Source organism: Equus asinus, chromosome 4 (genome assembly GCF_041296235.1).
Source record: "Equus asinus isolate D_3611 breed Donkey chromosome 4, EquAss-T2T_v2, whole genome shotgun sequence".
Lineage (NCBI taxonomy): Eukaryota > Metazoa > Chordata > Mammalia > Perissodactyla > Equidae > Equus > Equus asinus.
In genome coordinates this window covers 114,490,528-114,512,963 of record NC_091793.1, presented here as the reverse complement: position 1 = coordinate 114,512,963, position 22,436 = coordinate 114,490,528, and the positions used below count along the sequence as shown (strand labels likewise).

Sequence of the window (22,436 nt, the reverse complement as noted above, 5' to 3'; positions counted from 1 at the left end):
CGCTACTCTCTTTCTCACTGCCTCCATTGCAGCTATAGTTACCTCCATGCTGTTCCTAGAACGTACGAGGCCTGCTCCCTCTTAGGGCCTTAGCCCTGCCTCTTCTCTCTGCCTGGCGGTTCTTCCACCAAATATTTGCAAGGTCCCTCTCTCACCTCCTTCACTTGACTCAGATGTCACCTTCTCTGTAAGGCCCTCTCTCACCAGTCAATTAAAGTTGTAACCCTTTCCTATTACTCTATTACTCTCCCTGCCACCCTTCTTTGCTCTATAGTTTTCCATAGCACTGATCAGTATCTGACATGCTACATGTTTCCATTTGTTTGTTTTTGGGCTCTTCCCACTGTAATATAAACTCTATGAAGCCAGGAATTTTTGTCTCTGTGGTTCCCCCTGCCCCCAACTGCTATATCAATAACTTGCTAGTCCTAGAACAGTGCTTGACAAATAAATAGATGCTCAATAAATAGTTGCTGGATGAATAAATCAATAGATGAGAAGAGGAGGCCATGATAGTGAAAGCAGAAAGGTGCTGCAAAAGAGTCAGAAGACCTGGCTCTTGGTTCCTGCTGTGGTTTCAATAGACTCTGTGACCTTGGGCAAGTCACTGCCAGCTCTCTTGTTTGTCAAATGGGGATAATCAACCCTGCCTCCATCTAGGACTATTAAGTGGATCAAGTGAGATAATATGGGTGAAAATGCTTTCTAAAGTTTAAAGTCTTTATCAAAATAGATATTCCCATATGGCATATAAGAGGCCCCCAGGAAAAATGAGTTAAAAATGATAAAACAAATAAGGAATGTACATGAAAGCCCAGCTTTCTTTTCCCTCTTGTGTCTTAGAAAGGTTGGTGCATGTCATGGTTCAACCGCCTCTTACTCATGCACCTAATTGATGTGTTTTTCTTCTCAGTAGAGACTGGAGCTTGAGGGCTCTTGCAGGCGTGTGAGGTCTCAAGTCTGCATTCCTAGGTAGGGCTGAGGGTTCTAAAGGAAGTCAGGGTTCAGCTTGAATGATGGGAGCAGTAATAAGTTTGTACATTTATTGAGTGCTCACCATATGCCAGGCAAATGGTGCTTTGCATCTATTAGCTCATTTATCATCATAACGTCCCTTTGAGGTACTGTTACTACTCTGTTTTACAGGTAGGGAAAATGAAGCAGAAAGAGGTTAAGTAACTTCACTAAGCTTGACAGGTAGGGCCAGGATTAGAATTCAAGCAGTCAGGTTCAGGGCTCTAGTAGATAACCACTCTGCTATGCTGCCTTCTGGGTGGTCCCGCTATATTGTAGAATAGCACAAGCCGAGTCCATTCCCGACACAAGCTTACACAAGAGGCCAGGCCTAAGTGGGTGCTCTCTGAGGCTGCTGGTGAGAGTGATGCTGTTGTAAAGATCTTGCCGCTTCTCAGTACTGCCTTATACTATGTAATTACTTGAATTGGAAAGACAGCCACATATGAAACTGAAAATAAAAACCATTCGAAGCACAGTAAATGCTTTTCAAAGCTATTTGTCAGTGGGCTAAGTACTTTTTGATTGGTAGGAAAAATCATCATCAAAAATGATAATAACTGCAATGGATTGAAACACACCAAATATGTTTAAACACGGGAGTTTATCTTAGTGATACCAAAAAGAGCCCCAAACCAATTGGTCATCATTGGAGAATGCTAGAGAACTCTTTGTTGAAAAAATTGGTAAATAGGGGCTGGCCCTGCGGCCGAGTGGTTATGTTCGCGTGCTCCGCTGCAGGCTGCCCAGTGTTTCGTTGGTTCGAATCCTGGGTGTGGACAGGGCACTGCTCATCAAACCACGCTCAGGCAGCGTCCCACATGCCACAACTAGAAGGACCCACAACGAAGAATATACAACTATGTACTGGGGGGCTTTGGAGAGAAAAAGGAAAAAATAAAATCTTTAAAAAAAATTGGTAAATAAAGAGAAAGAATTAAGAGCTGATTCTATCTTTCTTATATGAATTGTACTGTGGGGTAACCAATTAGTAAATGAAGAAAGTTTCTTTTTATAGAAATATTTCAACACATAAATGAAGACGGAATAGAACTGGAATATCCCCATTTTGGAGCCCAATATGAATTAACGATCTAGGCATTGATCATCACAGTGCTGACACAAAAAGGAGAGAGAAGGAACACCACGGACCTCCTGGTGGAGGAACACGGTACCAGGGGTCAGGTAGTTTTGCTAAAATATTTGAACCTGAATATGAGTGATTATGAGTTGATAATCACTGAAGCTGGGTGGTGGGTACATTTAATGCTTTAGTAAATGTATGAGATTCTCCATAATAATAGAGCATTCCAAAGTGTTAGCAGATACCAACAAAGGCATTGTGTTTGCTTTACTTCTCATATGGCTAAAATGAAAAGACTAGACAACATCCACATGGGTGAGGGTATGAAGCAATTGGAAATGAAATCTTACACATTGCTGGTGTGAGTGTGAAATCATATAACCACTTTGGAAAATGGTTTTGCAGTTCTTTGTAAGGCCACCTACCCTGTGACCCAGCAATCTCACTTCCAAATATTTACCCAAGAGAAGTGAAACATATGTCCATAAACAGATGTAAACAAGAATGCCTATAGCAGCTTTATTCACGATAGTCAGAAATGAGAAATAACCCAAATACCCATCGATAGGAGAATGGATAAACAAATTGAGGTATGTTCATAAAATGGAATACTACTCAGTGATACAGAGGAAAAGACCGCTGATAAAGCAGCAGCATGGTTGGATCCCACAGATGTGGTGCTAAGAGACATCATGGAGTCAGACACAGAAGAGTCTACACGGCAGTTTTTGTTTTATATGAAGTGCTTAAACTAGTAAAACTAATCAGTGGTGATAGAAATCAGAACAGCAGTTGCCTCTGGCAGGGGGCTTTGACTGAGAAGGGCAACAGAGATCTTTACTGGTGTGGTGGTTACATGGGTGTATATGTTTGTCAAAATTCATGGATCAGTGCACTGAATATCTGTACATTTCACTGTATTATTATTATACCTCCATTAAAAAATATCAGATAAAAATGAAATCACCTCTTGCCTGGTGGGAGGCAGAGAGGCAGAGCTATCTATTGTTCTAGCACAGCTGGTAAGGCAGCCTCGGCCTGGTAAGATCTCAGGGGAGAAGAGTCCTCCATGACTAGATCTCAGTCTCAAAAGTTTTCTTTCCCAGGGACTAGCCCAGTGGTGTAGTGGTTAACATTGCACACTCTGCTTCGGTGGCCCAGGGGTTTGAGGGTTCAGATCCCAGGTGTGGACCTACACACCACTCATCAGCCATGCTGTGGTGGTGACCCACATACAAAATAGAGGAAGATTGGCACAGATGTTAGCTCAGGGTCAATCTTCCTCATGAAAAATAAAACCTTTCCTGGACTAATTGGTTAAGTAGGCCCCAAAGAAACAGTCATTTAACAGTTTAGTTAAGTTCTAGCTGAAGGTCAAAGGGGCAAGTGATTTTTTAGCCATCTCTCAGATCAGCAGAAACCAGACAACATGAAACATAAACACTAAAGGCATGGGGCTGAGAACCGGAGGCCTGGGCATTCAGCTCAGCTGGGCTGGTATCTAGCTAGTGTTTGTCTCACCGTGGGCAGAGCACTTCACTTTTCGAGACTTCAGTTTCTTCTCCAAATGAAGGACCTGTACAGAACAGTCTCTGGGGCATCTGTCAGAGGTAAGATTCTGAGACTCTACATAGCTTCATCTCTTCTACGGAGCCTTCCGTGGAGTGGTCCAGAAACTCCCAAGATGATCTCAATATCTTTTTCTCCAGGTCTGTTTCTCTTCCTACGTGTTTGCTCAGTTTCTCAGCACCACCATCACGCATTCATTCATTCAGCAGATACTTAATGAGCATATTGTAGGTTCCAGTGACTGCTCCAGGTAGTGCTGATGCAGCAGTGAACCAAAGAGATGAAATCTCTGCCCTGAAGAACCTCATCCATTCTAGTGGGGGAGACAGATGGTAACAGAATTATGTCCTACATGATAAGAGCTACAGAGAAAGACGTTGCAGGGAAGGGGGCTAGGGAATGCTGGTAAGGATGGTGTTGTTGTTTTATCAGGGTGGCCAGGAAAGGCCTCACTGGAGAAGTGACACTGTAGATGAATACCTGGAAGTTGTCCCTAATCCAGCCCTATTTGACAACTCCCACACTCAACCATCTGGTGAACCCTCCAATTTCACTATATGTGAAGTATTTCTCAACTTTATTTCTTCCCCTGACTACCAACACCCGGGTTCAGGCCCCTAGTGTTTCCTCTCTGGATTACTACAACAGTCTCTTCACTACTCCCTGCCTCCTGACTTGTCTCCCTAAATCAGTTTTCTACAAAGCCATGCCAGAGAGAATTATCTGAAAGGTATATCTGACCCTGTCACTCTCCAGCTTAAGACCCAACAATGGCTCACTCCTGCCAACAAAGTAAAGCCCAGATGTCCTAACGAGGCACTTAAGCCTTTTGTGATCTGGCCTCTGGTGACTTCTCCAGCCCCATCTCTCACCTATGCCAGCCTTGACATCTTTGTCCCAGACTAGAATTTTCCCTCCATACACCACACAACACCAGAATGCTGATATCTCCTTTTATATGCTGGTGTAAGTCCTACTTTTATTTTAAGATCCATTTTAGTAATCACTTCCTCCAGATGATTTCCAAATTCTTCACCTTACTCCAGATAGGCTGGGTGCCTCTCTTCAGTGGTCTACGACACCTTGTACACATCTTTTTTATCACTTTATTTGCCACAGTTTTTGGAAATGATCTAAAATGGATCTGTTTCTCCCACTAGACTATAAACTTTCTGAGCATAGGACCATGTCTTCTTCATTTTTGTAATCTCGGCTGCAACCCAACAGTCAATCAATGACTTAATTTGTGTTGTGATCCTCCCCCTTGCTGATCTTGGTAAGCCAACCGTGATGATTTATAACTTGTGACTGAAAGACAGATATGGGAAATAGTCCCATTTCAAGGCTGATTTCAACTCAAGTCAATTATCAGAGAGCCACAGATTCTCAAACTTGGGAGAAAAATTCCAGGTAATCTAATTCAACTACCATCCAACACTTGGAGACCCTCCTTCAACATTTCTACCAGTCGTAGGGCGCGGGGTCCTTCAAGTACGGTGGAACGGTGATAGGAGTGTGGGGCATCCTTGGCTCACTGGAGGCCTCCTCTTTTCTCTCCTCCTCCGGTTCAGGATGTTATGTGTGAAAATAATGAAGCAGGAAGTTATGTGTATCAGAACATATATGTATTTATATACACATGCACACACACACACAGCGTATGTTTAAATCTGTAAATTGCTTAAGATGATGAACGGCAGGCTATTACCTAAAATGTTAAACATAAGTTAGGGACTGAGATAGTACCCAGAGAGAAAATTATTTGTAATTTGAAGTTCAAACCATCTGTCAAAGCAAGGGACTTAGAGTAAGAAGCAACTGAGTAGGTAGACTCCATAGATGGATGGCAGGGGACAAGGACTCAGCTGCAACTGGCAGTCTGGGCACCAGTCCAGCTCTACAACCAGAAGAGCAGACTAGAAGCCTTGAGTGAGCCATGCCCCACCGCGGAAGCCTTGAGCACCACTGTCGTCTCAGAGTTTTGTGAGGAACACCTGACTTACTTGTCGGGCTGATCCCAGTTGAACTCAGTGCACTCGAGTTGCTTAAGCTTGCATTGTACCTGAGTCAAGAACTCCTCTCCCTATCGTCTTTTTTGCTTGCTGGTCTTGTAGGAAATAGTGGTGTATCTGTGGGTGAGAGGAATAACAAACTCTTAAAGAATCAGAATTCTTTAAATTCTGCCTTTTCCTCTTGTTTTCAGTCTCTAAGTAGTCGGGGGTAAAAATTATCTATTACAAGGGTAAGTATTAAAGTGTTAAGAAGTGTAAAACTGGGGCTGGCTTGGTGGTGTAGTGGTTAAGTTTGCCTACTCCACTTTGGTGGCCTGGGGTTTGCAGGTTCAGATCCTGGGTGTGGATCTACACACTGCTCATCAAGCCATGCTGTGGCAGCACCCCACATACAAAATAGAGAAAGATTGGCACAGATATGAGTGTAGCAACAATCTTCCTCAAGCAAAAAAGGAGGAAGATTGACAACAGATGTTAGCTCAGGGCCAATCTTCCTCACCAAAAAAAAAAAAAAATTGCAAAAAGGAAGTGGAAAACTTACTTTGTTCAGAGGTCATTCGGTCCATCTTAGTATAACCTATTTGGTAGCTATTCCCTTGGGTGAGTTAAAGTCTGTCTTTCTATGGCTTCCAGCCATTGATCCTAGTTCTAGCCCAGGACCACACAGAGGAAATCCACATAATAGTCCTTGAGTATTCTGAGGCAGCTTGCTTGTGTAACCAGTGGTCACAAAACTCATGAATATCATGTGCTTAGCAGAGTGCTGGCCCGTGGTTACACCTCATAAATGTTGGCTATCATTATTAGTTGTATTATCATACTGCCTTTGAGCCATTTCTTTCTTCATAAGCCAAGCCCTTTTAGGAAAGTGTTTTACTGGTATCATAGAATTAACAAAAACAGAGTTTCCCACTTAATTATGCCAACAACTTTATGTGTAAATTGGACACTAGGATGCTAGGCAAATGGAGATGCCCTTCCTTCACCCTCCACCATCTGCTCCTAACATCTATTTAGAGCCAAATCAGTGTTGAAGACTTGGTTCAAGCTGTTTCCTCTTTGAATCTCTTTCCCCTACTCCAAAGAGAACTGACTGCTCCATGTCTTCCCTTGAGCTGAGACCGAATACTGTCTGTATTTTTGATCTCTCTCCACCGCTCCCTCTGTCTACAATGCTGAACCCCTCTTGGTATCTCTAGGGTCAAGCAGAATGCCTGGAACATAAGCACATGATAAATATTTATTGAAGGAATAACATTTTTGAGTATCAGGTTATACCATATTTGTTTATTTACGTCATATTATCTTTAATTAAACACAAAGACTCTTCCAATCATGTCACCTAGAGACCGTTCCACCCACTGCTCTGTTTGGCCGCCAGTCTCCTGTCTCTCTTCAGCAATGATGAGGTGGATATCTTTTCTTTGCGGAAGAGAAATCCAAGTTTTGTTGCGTTTGCAAATAACAAAAATCTTGCAGAATCAGGTGGGAAAGCTGTTGCCATTGGAATCTTGCATGTGAACCACATCAAAAGAACCAGGTTGTCTGTCTCTGTTGGTGACCACACTCGTTCCTCCCAGGTTAGCACCTCTGGTCACCATACACAGGTTAGCACTGTTGGACTTTGTGAAGCTGGTGATCTTTCCAGTCTCCAAATCAGTCTGGATGGTGGTGTTCACGTCGATGAGGCAATCAGGGTAGTGGATGGTGTGAGCATCATGGGTCACCAGATGAAGAATTCCTTTCACACCTACAAAGATCTTTCTCACTTTGTGCAACTTGTACAATACCTTGGCCTCCTTGGGTATGATACTATGAACAGCAAGGCCACCCTCACTGTCATAGACCACCTGGAAGTTCTCTACAGGCTTGTCAATGCTGACGACGTCCATGAAACCAGCAGGGTAGGTTATATCAGTTGGGACCTTGCCAATCTTAATGAACCACTGCATGCGGATATTTTTTACTTCATCTCTTGTTAGGGCATGCTTAAGTCTGTTCCTTAGGAAAATGATGAGGAAGAGACATTCTCTCAGCTTGTGGGCACCGGTAGATGGACAAGGAGCAAACACGCTGGGCCGTTTATCCAGAATCCAATGCTTTGGAGCTGCTACATACTTCAGACGCTACTTGGGACCAAGAGCCATGGCTGCCACTAGGCATGAAAAGAGGACCACTTCTTCCGGTGCACTGATAAAATAGCGGGGTTATACAATTTTTAGAGCTGGATGGAAACTTTAAAGATTCCTCCATGCCTCAGTCCTCCATTTCAATGGTTCTCAACCTTGATTTTTTTTTTTGAGATTTTATTTTTCCTTTTTCTTTCCAAAGCCCCCTGGCACATAGTTGTATCTTTCAGCTGTGGGTCCTTCCAGTTGTGGCATGTGGGATGCCACCTCAGCATGGCCTGATGAACGGCGCCATGTCCGTGCCCAGGATCCGAACCCGCCAAACCCGGGGCCACAGAAGTGGAGCGCACGAACTCAACCACTCGGCCACGGGGCCAGCTCCCACAACCTTGATTTTATATTGGAAAATATTAGGGAGTTTTTAAAAAAATCCTGAGATCTTTATCCACAAAGATTCTCATGTAATTGGCCTGGGGTGCAGCCTGGGCATCAAGATTTTAGTATCATATTTTAGTTTGCTGGTTCCAGTGTGCAGCTGAAGTATTTCCCTTCTGTGACTGAGGAAACTGACTTCCAGAGAAGTCACGTGTCTTGCCCAGGTTACGTGTTGGGTGGAAATGAACAAAAGACTCAGGTCTCCTGACATCTAACACACTATTCATAGTATATGACTCATACTGTGCATTTTTGCCTCAGACAGAGACATTCCTCTCCGCTGGGGCACTGAGGAGCAGCCTGCAGTTCACAGGCACAGCGAAGCCTACTTGCTTTCCAATTTTAGGACAAAAGACTAGAAAGCAGCTTTCATAATTCTGCTTCTCAAATATCACCAAATAGTAATATTTTTGTGTGGAAAAACATATCACTTTCCTCACTGTCATTTTAGTAAAGGGAATGATCTTACTTTTTATGACTTTCCGCTCCCCCTATGGAACTTAATAAAAATAACTTCATTTTGAAAGAAAATAAAATGCAGTCTGTAAACTTTTTAATTTATGACTGAATTGGCCTTTGTCTGGAGAGGATGTTTACCAGTAGCCTAGGATGTAATGTTTAAGGCAGATTGCTGTTGCCTCTGCCCAAGGCGAAGGGAACCAGTGTCGTACACCATCCAAACACTTCTTCAAACCTCCTAAAACTTGACGGAGTGGTATTTTGACCGAAACCACTCTGCCAGTTCTGCCTTAGGAACCATCGGATCAGCCCACTTACGAAAGGAGGGGGAGTAGGCTCTGGTTATCTATGGCTGTGTGGCAAATTATCTTGAAACCTGGCAGCTTAAAACAGCAACTATTTTATCATGTCTGTGATTTTGAGGAGCAGGACAGGGCTCAGATGGGTAATTCCTCAGTTCCAGTGTCTTCCTCAGACATTGCTTGAGGTCACTCAGAGGTAAGCAGCTGGAGGTGAGGCTGTTCTGGAGGCCCTAAGACAGCTTCGCTTATGTGTCCGCTCCTGCAGGGGTGGGTGGAAAGTCAGGGTTAGCTGAGTCTGTCAGCCTCCGTGTGGCCTCTCCAGTGGTGGCCTCGAGGTGTTAGGACTCGGACTCCTTCCCCTCCTCTTTCTTTCCCCTTCACTTCCCCTCTCCATCTTCCTCCTCCTCCTCCTTCTTCTCTTTGTTAATATATGACAGAGTTTGCAAATTTTTTCTTGTGGTAAAATATACATAACATAAAATTTACCATTTTCAAGTTTCAGTTCAGTAGCAGTAAGTATGTTCACAATGTAGTACAATCATCTGTCTATTTACAAAATTTTTTCATTGCCTCAAACAGAAACCCTGTACCCTTTAAGCAGTACCTCCCCGTTATCCCTTGCCCCCAGCTCCCAATAACCTCAAATCTACTTTCTGCCTCTATGAATTTGTCTATTCTAGATACATCCTATAAGTCGAATGCTACAATATTCTTCCTTTTGTGTCTGGCTCGGTTCACTTAGCATGATGTCTTCAAGGTTCTTCCATGTTGTAGCAAGTGTCAGAACCTCATTCCTTTTTATGGCTGAATGATATTCCATTGTATGCACACCACATTTTGTTTATGTGTTCATCTGTTGATGGACACTTGTGTTGTTTCCATCTTTTGGTTATTGTGAATAATGCTGCCACAAACATGAATATACAAATATCTGTTCAAGTCCCTGCTTTCAATTCCTTTGGATGTATACCTAGAAGTGGAATTGCTGGATCCTATGATAATTCTATGTTTAACTTTTTGAGGAACCACCAAACGGTTTTCCATAGTGGCTGCACCAATTTTACATTCCTACCAGCAACGCGTGGGCGTTCCAATTTCTACACATTTCACCAACATATTTTATTTTGTTTTCTTGATAATAATTATTCTAGTGGGTGTGAAGTGGAGACTCATTGTGGTTTTGATAGGCATTTTCCTAATGACTAGTGATACTGAGTATTTTTGATGTGCTTATTGGCCATTTGCATATCTTCTTTGGAGAAATGTTTATTCAAGTCCATTGCCCATTTCTAAATTGGATTATTTTGTTGTTGTTAAGTTGTATATTTGGACTTCTTACAAGACAGCTCACGGTGTTCAGATAGAAGATTCCAAGAGACCCAGGTGGAAGTTGCAAGACTTCTTATGACTTGGCTTCAGAAGTCCCAGGACCTCAATCTGCTGTATTTTACAGGTCATGCAAGTTACTGAGGTCAGCCCATATTCTATGGGAGGGGTAGCAAAAAATTTGTGGCCATCTTTACTCTACCAGAGTATGGTATTAAAATTAACTAAAGCAATTCAATTGTTTGAATAACAGTAATAATAATGAAGAATGGGGCTACAACTTTGGATTAATACAGTTTCTTTTCTCCTGAGGTCTTGAAGTGCTTTCAGCCATAAAAACCCTCCCCATGGCATTTTTAAACATTTTAGAGATTTTTAATTATGATATAGAGATGAGCACAGTTACTTGAGTTTTAAAATCACTTAGCTGATCTGCTTTATAATGACAGAGTGAGGCAGGAGGCCTGGGTTTCAATCTGGGCTCTGCCATTAGCTGGCTGACTGGCCTCTCTTGGGGGATGAGCTGGATGGCCTCTAACTTCTCCTCCTGCTTGGACACAGTATTGTTTTAAGAAGGAAGATGAATTGATCAAGAATTAGGATGTAGAAAATGTCTAAGCACAGGACAATTTGCTGCCTAGAAATATTCCCATGTGTCATTTATTTACTGGGACAGAGAAATAACTTCAGCTTAAAGGCAATTATTATAATAGGATTAAAAAATAGCATCAGTAAACACATACAGTTATGATGAGAGCTGAAGAAAAGTCTTGGAGCATTGAGGCAGAAGGGCAAGAAGATAAGAAACAGAGCAGTTCACAGGTCAGCCACGTGCAAGGGAATGAGGAATATGGTTTTCTGGGTCAAAGTCATAATCTAAGAGTGGTGCATAGCAACAAGATTTGCAAACTGGTGGCTAAATCCATGAAACAAAATATGCAGAAATAGGGTAGTGGGGGGGGAGGCGGTAAGAAGTGAGGGCACCAAACAATTGCAGTGCGTGTCTTTCACGTGCCGAGCACAGGGCCAGTTGTTTGCATATTGAGCCGAGTTGATTTTCATAGGCAACCAGAAGAGGAAGCATTACTTGCCCCTCCCTCCTGTTTTACAAATGAGGGAAATGGTGCTCAGCATTGTGTGTGTGATCCCACAGCTCAAGGCCTGAGAGAGACAAAAGCTTATGTTTTTCCTACATCAAGCTGCCTTCAACAAGCCAGGACGCCATATTTACAGGAGAACAGTGTTTGGAAAGGATTCTTATCAGACATTAGTCCTCTCAACCCTAGAACATAATCATCGTCAGTTTTTTGGTCCTCTTTGAAAATGAAGAGAATATATCCTCTGAAGCTTGGTTTGGAGGATCACTCACTAGCTGTTTCTGACTACCTGTGAAATTCTCCACTACTATCTGACTTCTTCATATAGAGAAAAGTGACCCTTAATAGAAGAGATAACTTTAGTAATTTAACTAAGTTTGTTCTTTAAAAAGTATGCAAGTTATGGGTGGATCTCAAGGACACCTGTACTGAGTCTTGAGCAGATGAAAATTTCCTTTTCCTCCCCGACCCAGAGAGGACCCCTGTCTTGCATCATTGCAAGATCCCAGGCCCAACAGGTTTTCATAGCTCTCTTCCAGGGTGAGGGGCTTTCATTTCTACCCTTTCTCCAGGAGCAGTGGCTCTTTGCCTGGATCCCTGCAGGAGAGGCTTTGCCACCCTCCTCCTGCCCCTTAGCTGCTCAGAGCTTTTGCTTTGTAGGAGAGAAGGTTTGGGGAAGTGGGTTATGTTTCCTAACTCTCCCCCAATGGGAGTGGATCACCACCTGCATGGCTGAGCTCCCAATGGGGACTCTCTTCTGTCTCCTGGTCTTCCTCCAATCTTGCCTATGATCACCTGGTGGATAAGAGCTTAGGAACAAGTCCATGTTCCTTGTAGAAGCCTAGGGTTCCCATTTATTCTAAACTGATACACTGGTCCACATTCAGCCTTTAAGTATTTGTTAAAAATTTAGCTGTTTTCCGTGAAGTCAACAATACAAAGAGATTTTTGCACTCCTATGTTCATTGCAGCAGTATTCACAATAGCCAAGATGTGGAAGCAACCCAAGTGCCCATCAATTGATGAAGGTTAGAGAAGATGTGGTATATACATACAATGGAATACTACTCAGCCATTAAAAAAAGATAAAATTGTGCCATTTGCAACAACATGGATGGACCTTGAGGGTATTATGTCAAGTGAAATAAGCGAGACAGAGAAAGACAAACACTACACAATTTCACTCACATGTGGAAGATAAAGAAACACATGGATAAGGAGAACAGATTAGTGGTTACCAGAGGTGAGGGGGATGGGAGGGAGGGCAAAAGAGGTAAAGGGGCGCATATGTGTGGTGACGGATAAAAACTAGACTACTGGGGATGAGCAAGATGCATTCTAAATAGAAACTGATATATAATAATGTACGCTTGAAAGTACACAGTGTTATAACCAATACGACTTCAATAAGATAACTGAAAAAGAAGATTAGCTGTTTTCTTCTTACCTACCTTAATGGTGGCCATTCCTTCCTTCCATGCCATTCCAAAGGCAATTCATGTGTTCACTTTTTCCCTTGGAGGGGTTTGCCACTCTTTGGAATTTAGTTCATTTAGTGCCTTGTGTACTTAACTCTCTAATGGATTTAAGAAAAACTATGACTTTATAGATTATCAGGCTTTTTCTTATTCTTGGGATGGGAGCAATGTTCTCTTGAAGCTTTCTATATCTTAAACAGAAGTGGAAGTCCAGACGATATTTAAAAAACTCTTTGTATCATGGAAATTTTCAAATATTCAAACACATTGAGAAAAGAGTAAGTACTCACCATCCAGCGTCTGCAGTAATTTATCACTGACAGTCTTCCATATTAACACATACAGATCCACTCATTCTTGTTAGCAGCAGTAGAGTATTATACAGCATAAAAATACTTCCATTTATATAATCATTCCCATACTGATGGCTAGTTAAGTCATCTCCAACCAATAATAATATTGCATCAAACATTTTTTGTACATATTTCTTTGTGTTCTGTGAGTTTTTATTTGGGATGGGTTCCTAAAAGTGAATTCAATGGGTCAAAGCTTATGCGCGTGTTACATTTTGATAGATAATGTCAAATTGTCACTCAAAAAATCTGTACCAATTATATTCCCAGCAAACATTGTATGTGTGGCACCAAAAATCTTAACCTGGGGCTGCCCCCATGGCCGAGTGGTTAAGTTTGTGCACTCCACTTCGGTGACCCAGGGTTTTGCCACTTCAGATCCTGGGTACGTACATGGCACCGCTCATCAGGCCATGCTGAGGCGGTGTCCCATATTGCACAACCGGAAGGACCTACGACTAGAATATACAACTATGCACTGGGGGGCTTTGGGGAGAAGAAGAAGAAGGAGAAAATAAATAAAAAGATTGGCAACAGATGTTAGCTCAGGTGCCAATCTAAAACAAAAAAATTTTAACATAACTTAAAAATCTGAGGCTACTTATTGTAAGGAAAATGATAAAGCAAATAAGTTTCCAGTTTGGTCCATTGAAAGACATTCTCATTTTAAAAATGTATTTGCCATTTCAAAAAAGCAGTTCATGGAAGGAAGTAAACATTAGTCTTTAGTTCTTTCAGTCCAGTATTTACAGCTGAAGCTATTTGCCATTTAAATACAAGTCACTAAAATTTAGTGCTTAACCACATAAACAGCACTTCTGGTTTCTATTAGTTTCTTATCCTTGTACATCAGTGACTTTAGTAATGGCTCTGATGATTTATGTTATAAGCAAAGAATGTACTTAACTTTGGCATTAAATGAAAAGTGGCTAAATGACATTCTATAGCTTCCAGTTTTTTTTAAAAAAGAAAACTTCAAACACAAATTTGCTTAAATTCTCACACTTCTGATTATTTTAAATTCTAGCATCTCAAGTGTAAGTTTTTTTCATTCGATAAATATTCATATTTAGTTCCTACAATATGTGTGTGTATACTGCTATGTACTGAGAGGATTAAAAAAATTAGAAATGATTCCTTTTTCTAAGAACTTCCATACATATAAATATATATATGTATTTACAGGAATCTGTCCACCTATTCATCCATCCATCCATTCATCCACTTATTCATTCAATAAGCATTTGTCTCTAGTGTCTAGTCTGTTATAGTAATGTACTGGGAACTCAGAGTTAAATAAAAGATGGTCCCTGTCTTCAAGACAAAACAGTCTAGTAGGAGAGAGACACATGTTCATGTCCTACTGGTGATTAGAGAACACTTTCCAAGAGAGGTGGCATGATAGATATTTGAAGAGGATGTAAGATTTTAATAGATGGTGTAAGAGGAAGTTGTTTCCAGGTTGAGGAAATGTGAAGAATGCTGGGCGAAAGCATGCAGGTGCAAAAGTGCAGGTGCAAACGAGAACTGATTGGAGGCGGAGGTTGAGTGACACAGTAGATGCTGATGCTGAAATTGGAAAAAAGTTGGCTAGGATCAGGAGGGAGAAGGGCTACCATTACGGGTAGGAATGGTTAGAGAAGACTTTGTGGGGAAAGAGGAAGTACTTAAACAGGACTTTGACGGATGCGTAGGATTTGATAGGTAGATTGCAGGTGGAAAAAATACCAGAGGCAGAGAGAACAGTATGAGCACAGCTTTGGAGTTGACCAGGAGCTTAGTGTCCTTAGGGCACAAAGGAACGGAACTATGTTGAAAACAAGAAGTATCTAACATTGTATCACATTCTTTCCTTCTTTAGGGTTTTCACATAGGCTATATCCTCTTCCAAGAATCCTCTTTGCCTGTAACAGAATGCTTTTGGTAGTCATGAGCAAAAAAGCCAAGTTGGATGGACTAGGGGTTGATTTAACTTTCAATTCATAATACCATCAGGGTTCTGCTTCCCTGTGATCATCCAGTTATCTTGGTTCTTCCTTCTCCTGTATGTTGGCTTTATTTCAAGCTGGCTTTTCTCTTGGTAGACAGTTGACTGTCGTTAGCTCCCAGGATACATGTCCTTGTTCACAACAAGGACGAGAAAGCAGCTGTTTCCCTTCCACCTTCAAACAAATGCCTGACTTTCTTTCTGATTAATCCAGCTTGGGTCACATGCCCCCTGTGAACCAAATACGTAGACTTGAAGTCTGTCGTGTATCGATTGTCTTACGTCAGACCATCTCTGAACCAACCACTGTGACAAAGAGATTTGACTGGACCAATCAGGGGCCCAATCCTTGGGATGAAGGCGGGCTCTATAATAGCCCAAACCTGTGGCTATGTACTGTGTGCGTAAGGGATGTTGTGGGGTGGGGGTGAGGGGTCTGGAGGGCAGCGATCATAAGATCTACCCTATTGCTCCACAGATTGCTTAGACAACTCGTGGTCTTTCTTTAATTTTCACCTTAAATGTCAGGTTTGCAAAGAGGCTTTCCCTCTTCTCTCAAACTGGAGTCTTCCTGTTTTAGCTCATGGTATCCCATAGTTTTTCTTCATAACGCTTATCACCTTTAAATTACACACTTATTTGTGTGATTATTTGTAAAAAATCTGGTTCCTCACTAGACTCTAAGCTATATGAGAGCAGGGACCATGAATTTTTCTCAGCACAGATCCCTAGCTAGCACGTAATAGGCACTCTATAAAAATGTGTGAAATGAACGCCTGGATTAATCTCAGCTCGTATTCAGTAAGGAGAAATTTTACTTTGATCAGCTTCAAAACTGCTATTGTACCAGGGGAGGGGTAACATAAAAGTGAGTATTAAGCTCAGAGCTATGTTACAATGTGACCCAAAACTGATAAGTACCATGTAAAACAGATAAGGTATTCCAGGAATTACATGGATTAAAAGATGCACTGTTATTGTAGATGACACTGTCAAATGCCAGTTTTGTGTAAAAAGTCTTGTCATTTGTAATAATATTCATTCCCACTTTCTTTTACTATCAAGGTTGTATCTCACAGCAGAGCATATTTTGAATGCACTTACACAGACCAGGACTATCTTGCTTTTCTTGTAATAAATTATCTGCATCAGAAATGCACAATATGGAACTGAGACTATAAAGAGGTTTTTTATAGGGGCTAAAGAAATGATTATAAGTCAGTAGAACTGCTATCATTCAAAACGTGCATTTTGACTCCTGGCTGTTTCAAAATTTATTTTCATATATAATTTCGGTACAGTTTTCAATTAGAGGGATTTAGGAAAAATCAACTATCAACACTTGGAAATATTCATGTCGTAAAATGTGAGTCTTCTCTATCCCATCAAACCTCAGCATTCTGGTTAAGGATGTTTGGAAGATCCACTCATAGAACATTAATTTAATTTGGTAAAATTATTCAGTTGACCTTAATATAATTGTTTTCTATGCTTTCAGTGGGAAAAAGTCTCATTGTTAGTTTGGTCCTGAGTAAACACTGAAGTGTTTTAGTGACCACACGAACTAGTTATGGATGTTATCACTTTTTATCATAAACTTATTTTTGCATTGTTGTGCAGAAACAACCAAAGTATCATATGTTCAGATGCCTGTTAGAATATGTGAATAAATTTATATTTAATTTGTCTTACAGTCTTTTATCCATTCTTTAGTTATTCTGGGTTTACAGAGCCTGAAATTTTCAATTCAGTAGTAGTAATGTGGAAATGAAAGATTTAGGTAATATGGGTTCCATAGGGCATCTAACATCATCAACATTTGGTAGGGTGGATATGGGCTACTCCATTTAGTATAATAGCCCCACATTGTCAGGCGATCTCAGAGGAAGCACTCATTTGAGAAAATAAATCATCCATCCATCTTTTCTCTTCCTGTCCCTCACCCGTTGTTTGTCCTTACTGATTATTTCCTATATTATATATAGTATGAATAAAATTTGTCTTATTATATGAAGAAATAAAGACAATATGTACAATTAAAGAAATAAAAATCCCAGGCCTTGACATCAAGGCATATTTTTTTTTATTGAGTTAACGATAGGTTACAATCTTGTGAAATTTCAGTTGTACATTACTGTTTGTCATTCGTGTTGCAGGTGCACCACTTCACCCTTTGTGCCCACCCCCCACCCTACCTTTCCCCTGGTATCCACTAAACTGTTCTTAGTCCACATTTTTCAATTCCTCATATGAGTGGAGTCATACACAGATTATCCTTCTCCAGCTGGCTTATTTCACTTAACATAATTCCCTCAAGGTCCATCCATGTTATTGCAAATGGAATGATTTTGTTCTGTTTTGCAGCTGAGTAGTATTCCATTGTATATATGTACCACATCTTCTTTATCCATTCGTCTGTTGATGGGCACTTATGTTGCTTCCCTGTCTTGGCTATTGTAAATAATGCTGCAATGAACATTGGGGTACATAGGACTTTTGGGATTGCTGACTTCAAGCTCTTTGGATAAATACCCAGTAGTGGGATGGCTGGATCATATGGTAATTCTATTTTTAATTTTTTGAGGAATCTCCATACTGTTTTCCATAGTGGCTGCACCAGTTTGCATTCCCACGAGCAGTGTATGAGGGTTCCTTTTTCTCCACAACCTCTCCAACATTTGTTACTATTAGTTTTAGATATTTTTGTCATTCTAATGGGTGTAAGGTGATATCTTAGTGTAGTTTTGATTTGTATTTTCAAGGCATATTTTTTAGATTGCACAAGACATGGCTAAAGTAGCGAAATGAGTTTTTGTGTGCCTTAAGGATCTGTTGGCATTTTTTTTTCGTGGGTCGTATTTACATCTCAGTGTCGTTTTGTTCTGCTCATGAAAACATTTTAGACGTGTTTGAAATCATTACACCCTTCACAAAACCAAAACAAGAAATTGGCTTTTCTTAAAATGTTTCATTTTTTGACAAGCTCCTGGCTGTTTCCCAAATCTCAGTTAGGTTTTTAATATCCCATTTAAGAAAATGAGTTTGGCCTGGTGAGATAAAAATTGACATTAGGACATCTGTGTCCCAGTCCTATTTCAACAGTAATTTTGGATAACTGTGCCTCAGATTGTCCATCCATGAAATGCTTTGCAGTCGGTGCTCAGTTTTTGTTGAATGAGTGAACGAAATAGTAACCAACACTTAACTGAGTGCTTACCATGTGCTCGGCACTCTATGTATTATCACACTGATGCCCTATGGAGAAGATACTATTATTTACTCTATTTTATAGAGGAGAAAGTTAAGCTTAATTGACTTGCCCAAAGACATACAGCTAGAAATGTGTGAAGTTTGAACCCAGGTCGTCTAAATCCAGTGCCTGTGTTTTTAAACATACAATGTCTGAGTCTTTCCCCTGGCTCCAGGAGGACAAAATCAGCTATGGGCAGCTAACAACACTCCAGCTATCCTCTGCCTGGTGAGCTCGTGTCTGTGCTTTGTCGTGTTACACCATGTGAGGAAGGAATTCGGCAGGGCTGGAATCTCTCACTATGTGATGTCAGTAATTTTGGGTGCTGGAAAACTTTCCTTTTTGTGTCTTGAAGATTGCATAACCAAGGTCCTTCTAAACCAAAGGGACAGAGTAATTGACCTCAAAATATGTACTGTCCTTTGACTCCTTTGGGGTAAGTGAGGGGTACAGAACTAAGTATTACTGCCGTCTCTTTTAGGAATCTGAGTATAACAGCTTCAAAAAGAAATCTGATGCTCGGGAGAACAAATGGCCAATGGATGTTTCAGACCCAGATGGCGGTGGTTAGAAGTTTGGAGGAGGAGGCCTCACTACAGTTTATCAAAGCCACAGAGTATCCTAATTAATATTTAGAAAGTGTATACATGGACGTTGAGGTTGAGTTTATATGACTCTGAAAACCTTCGTTTCATTTTGAAAACAGTCAGTGCCACATAGTGACCTGGCTACGTGGAGTTTGAGATGAGATTCTATGCTCTTCCTTATGGTATAGAAATACATGCCATATTTTGGAATCATATTGAAATCTGATTTATATCATGAACACATTCTGGGGCATAAATGGAATATTTTATAAAGCTGAAGTTAAGTGAGAGTGACTCCCGTTACGTCGAGGTGTCAAGGGTGTGCTGAGGCGGAGCGAACTCTGCGCGTCTTGAACGAAATTGGAGACGCAGCTGCACGTGTGAAAGGTCAAGGGGAACTTACAACCAATAGGTCAGGCCTGAGAAACAGACACCACAACTGAACCAGTTTATATCGTCCCTAGTCTATTTTTAAAATATCGTTAAGAAAATGCAGTTTGGCTGAGAGAAAGAGAACAGCGAAGCTACCCCCAAAGAACAAGGAGGGGAAGATAGGCGGAGCGGAGGGAAGAGGGTTTGCTTAACCAGAATCATGTATCTAAAAGAGATGAATGCTTCATAAACTCTCAAAAGTACTTATCAAAACACAGAAGATATTTTAAGTACCCCCCTCTGAAAAAAACCACAACAAACTATTAAGACTGTGATACAAGCCAGTAGGCAGCAAGATACTCTGTTAATTTTGGAAGCCTACCATATGTCACCATAACACAAAAGAATGCTATTTTAATGGCTCTCTTAACACACCCTGTGGTGTCTGAGTGTTGGATGACACAGTATCTTTCTGGTTTAATTGTGCATTTCCTTGCTGCCTTTGATTTCCATCTGTCAAAACAGAAATATTCTGATGTTAACGTATATAAATATAAAAAAAATTAATAGTTAATAATGAAACAATTTAGTATGCTCAAAATATTTTTAAAATTCAAAGCAAAGCATACACAAAATATTTTTTAAATTTTCAATAGGAACCTCTAAAAGCAGTTTTCTGTGTTAATAATTTACCTTCCAATTTATATTCAGGGAGAGAGGTTTTAAGGTGGTTATTCTAACCACATACAATGCATAATTACTAAATAAATGTAAAAAATAGAGGTAATTTTCTGAAGAAATTAAATTATGTAAAAAAACAGCAAACAATATTAAATTAACTTACAGAACTGAGTACCATAAATGTTCAATGTACATCTATGATATCAACACAATTACTTGTATTTACTGAAAGTATTTTTCCTTCTATAAAATATTTAAATAGCTGCACTTCAACCATTTGAAATACATTTATATGCATTTAAGAGATTTTGCTTAAAGAATCAAAATCTATCAAGAAAACATCTGAATGTTTGATTTATATGTATTAGGGAAAACCAAAAAAATGATGAAATTGCTTAGTATCCTTTAAGGCAGTATTACTACCAATGCACTCAGGAATGAGGACAAACAGGTCTTACTCAATGCCTTCTCGGCAAGGATTGTCCTTCCTTCTCTTCTCTCCATAGGTCCTCTTATTTCCAAGTTAAACTTAAAGGAAACTCGTCTCTTTAAAGAATTTAATGATAAAGAAATATTACATAGTTAAGGGGTAACAAAAAATTGCCAAACGTGAAACTTTTAGTCCTGGATCATACATTTGAGGGAAATAGAATATACTAAGATCACTTCAACATTAAGACTAAGTCAAACATAATCGTCCTGCTTTGTGCTTCAGAAGGCACCTGCATCTTGCAGAGTCACAGGGCTGTCTATAGGGACATAAATTGTTGCTGTCTGTGACTGCAAAGAGTTCTGGTTTTTGGGTCCGACTAGATAGTAGCTTATGGTATTTGGTTTAATTCTCCTTTTGAGTTCATGTAAATAGTAACGTAAGTGAAATGGTTTTCAGACCTTTTCTTAAGGGTCTTTTTTATAATACAATAGTCTCTTCTGTGCTGGATATTTCCTTTAAACCTAAAAATCACAAGACTTGCAGTAATTTATGTACTATTTGTTCATGTACTTCTGATTTAACATACTACATTATTAACAAACATTATAATATTAAATATAATATAAAATACATACTACATATATTGTCAGAAGTAAAAGTTTATTTATCTATCTATCATCTATCTATTTGTCTTGGTATTGGGGAAATCAATGTAAAATTACATTTATAATGCCTGTGACTGAATAGTGCCCCCAATTTAAGAACCATGTTCAATTGGGAGATCAGTGAGGGGAGCATATCGTTTTGAACTTTTCAATTTTTGAAACTATGTACACGTATTATTGTTTCTCAAAAAATAAAAAGAAAAAATTGACATTTTATTGGGCTAGAATGGGGGCAAAAACATCCTGTTTTACCACAGGTAAAATGGCTTATTTTAAAAAGTATCTTGCAGAGTCAGAATTATAATTTTACTCAATTCTTTCTCATTGCTTTTTTCTGGTCGTACTACTTGACTTTCAGCTACTATAGCATGACTTTGTCTAAAAAAAGACTAAAGTAATAAAAATCATCCATCTTACAAGAACATTATGACTAGGATTAGAGAATCCCGAAAAGACCCTTCAATATTTTGGAAAAACATGATTATGTTAAAAAAAAAAAAAAGGCACTGTTATGTTGAGTTTAGGGAAATGCAGTTAGAGGCGGTTTCAAGGTGGTTCTTTTGCGGGAGTTGACGTTTCCCATCTCGGAATACGGAGGAAACAGGTGCAGGGCTGCGGGGGAGTGTATTTTCCCAGCCGACCTAATAAAACCACACGTATCCACTTATGTTTTATTCATGGGATGACACAGGACATGTGTGTTCTCGTTGATTTTAACTTAAGATAGCTTAGGACAAAAGGCGGAACCCAATAATCTGGTGTTTCAGTGGAATTATGGAAGTAAAATAATATTAAATACTTGATTTTTGTGTCAGAAGTTGAAATTTGGAAACTGTTGACATCTCATCAATTTTTTGAACTGACCACCAAGCAACCTAAGTATTGGCAGTCACATAATTGTTCTTTGGTTATGCCTCCAAATTTACTAGTGGTTTTTAATAAAAATATTTTATTGACTCCACTAGTGAGAGGACTTTGTAAGATGACTTCCCTTATGCTCCTAGAGGGTCTTGCTTGCTTCCAAACATTTAGCTGAGTATACATCATAGTAATAGTTCAGTTTATTGAGTGCTTACCATGTGCAAAACATTTTACATGAGTTATCCCATTTAATCCTTACAAAAATCCTTATAGTGTTGGCATTTATTATTATTTGTACTTTACCGATAATGAAACTGAGATTCAGAGAAGTTAAGAAAGTTG

At 40.0% G+C, this 22,436-nt stretch overlaps 1 pseudogene; it reads right to left on the bottom strand.

Moving 5' to 3' along the window:
- Window positions 1–7,021: 7,021 nt before the first annotated feature.
- On the bottom strand, window positions 7,022–7,826 carry LOC106826577 (small ribosomal subunit protein eS4, X isoform-like; annotated as a pseudogene).
- Window positions 7,827–22,436: the final 14,610 nt, after the last annotated feature.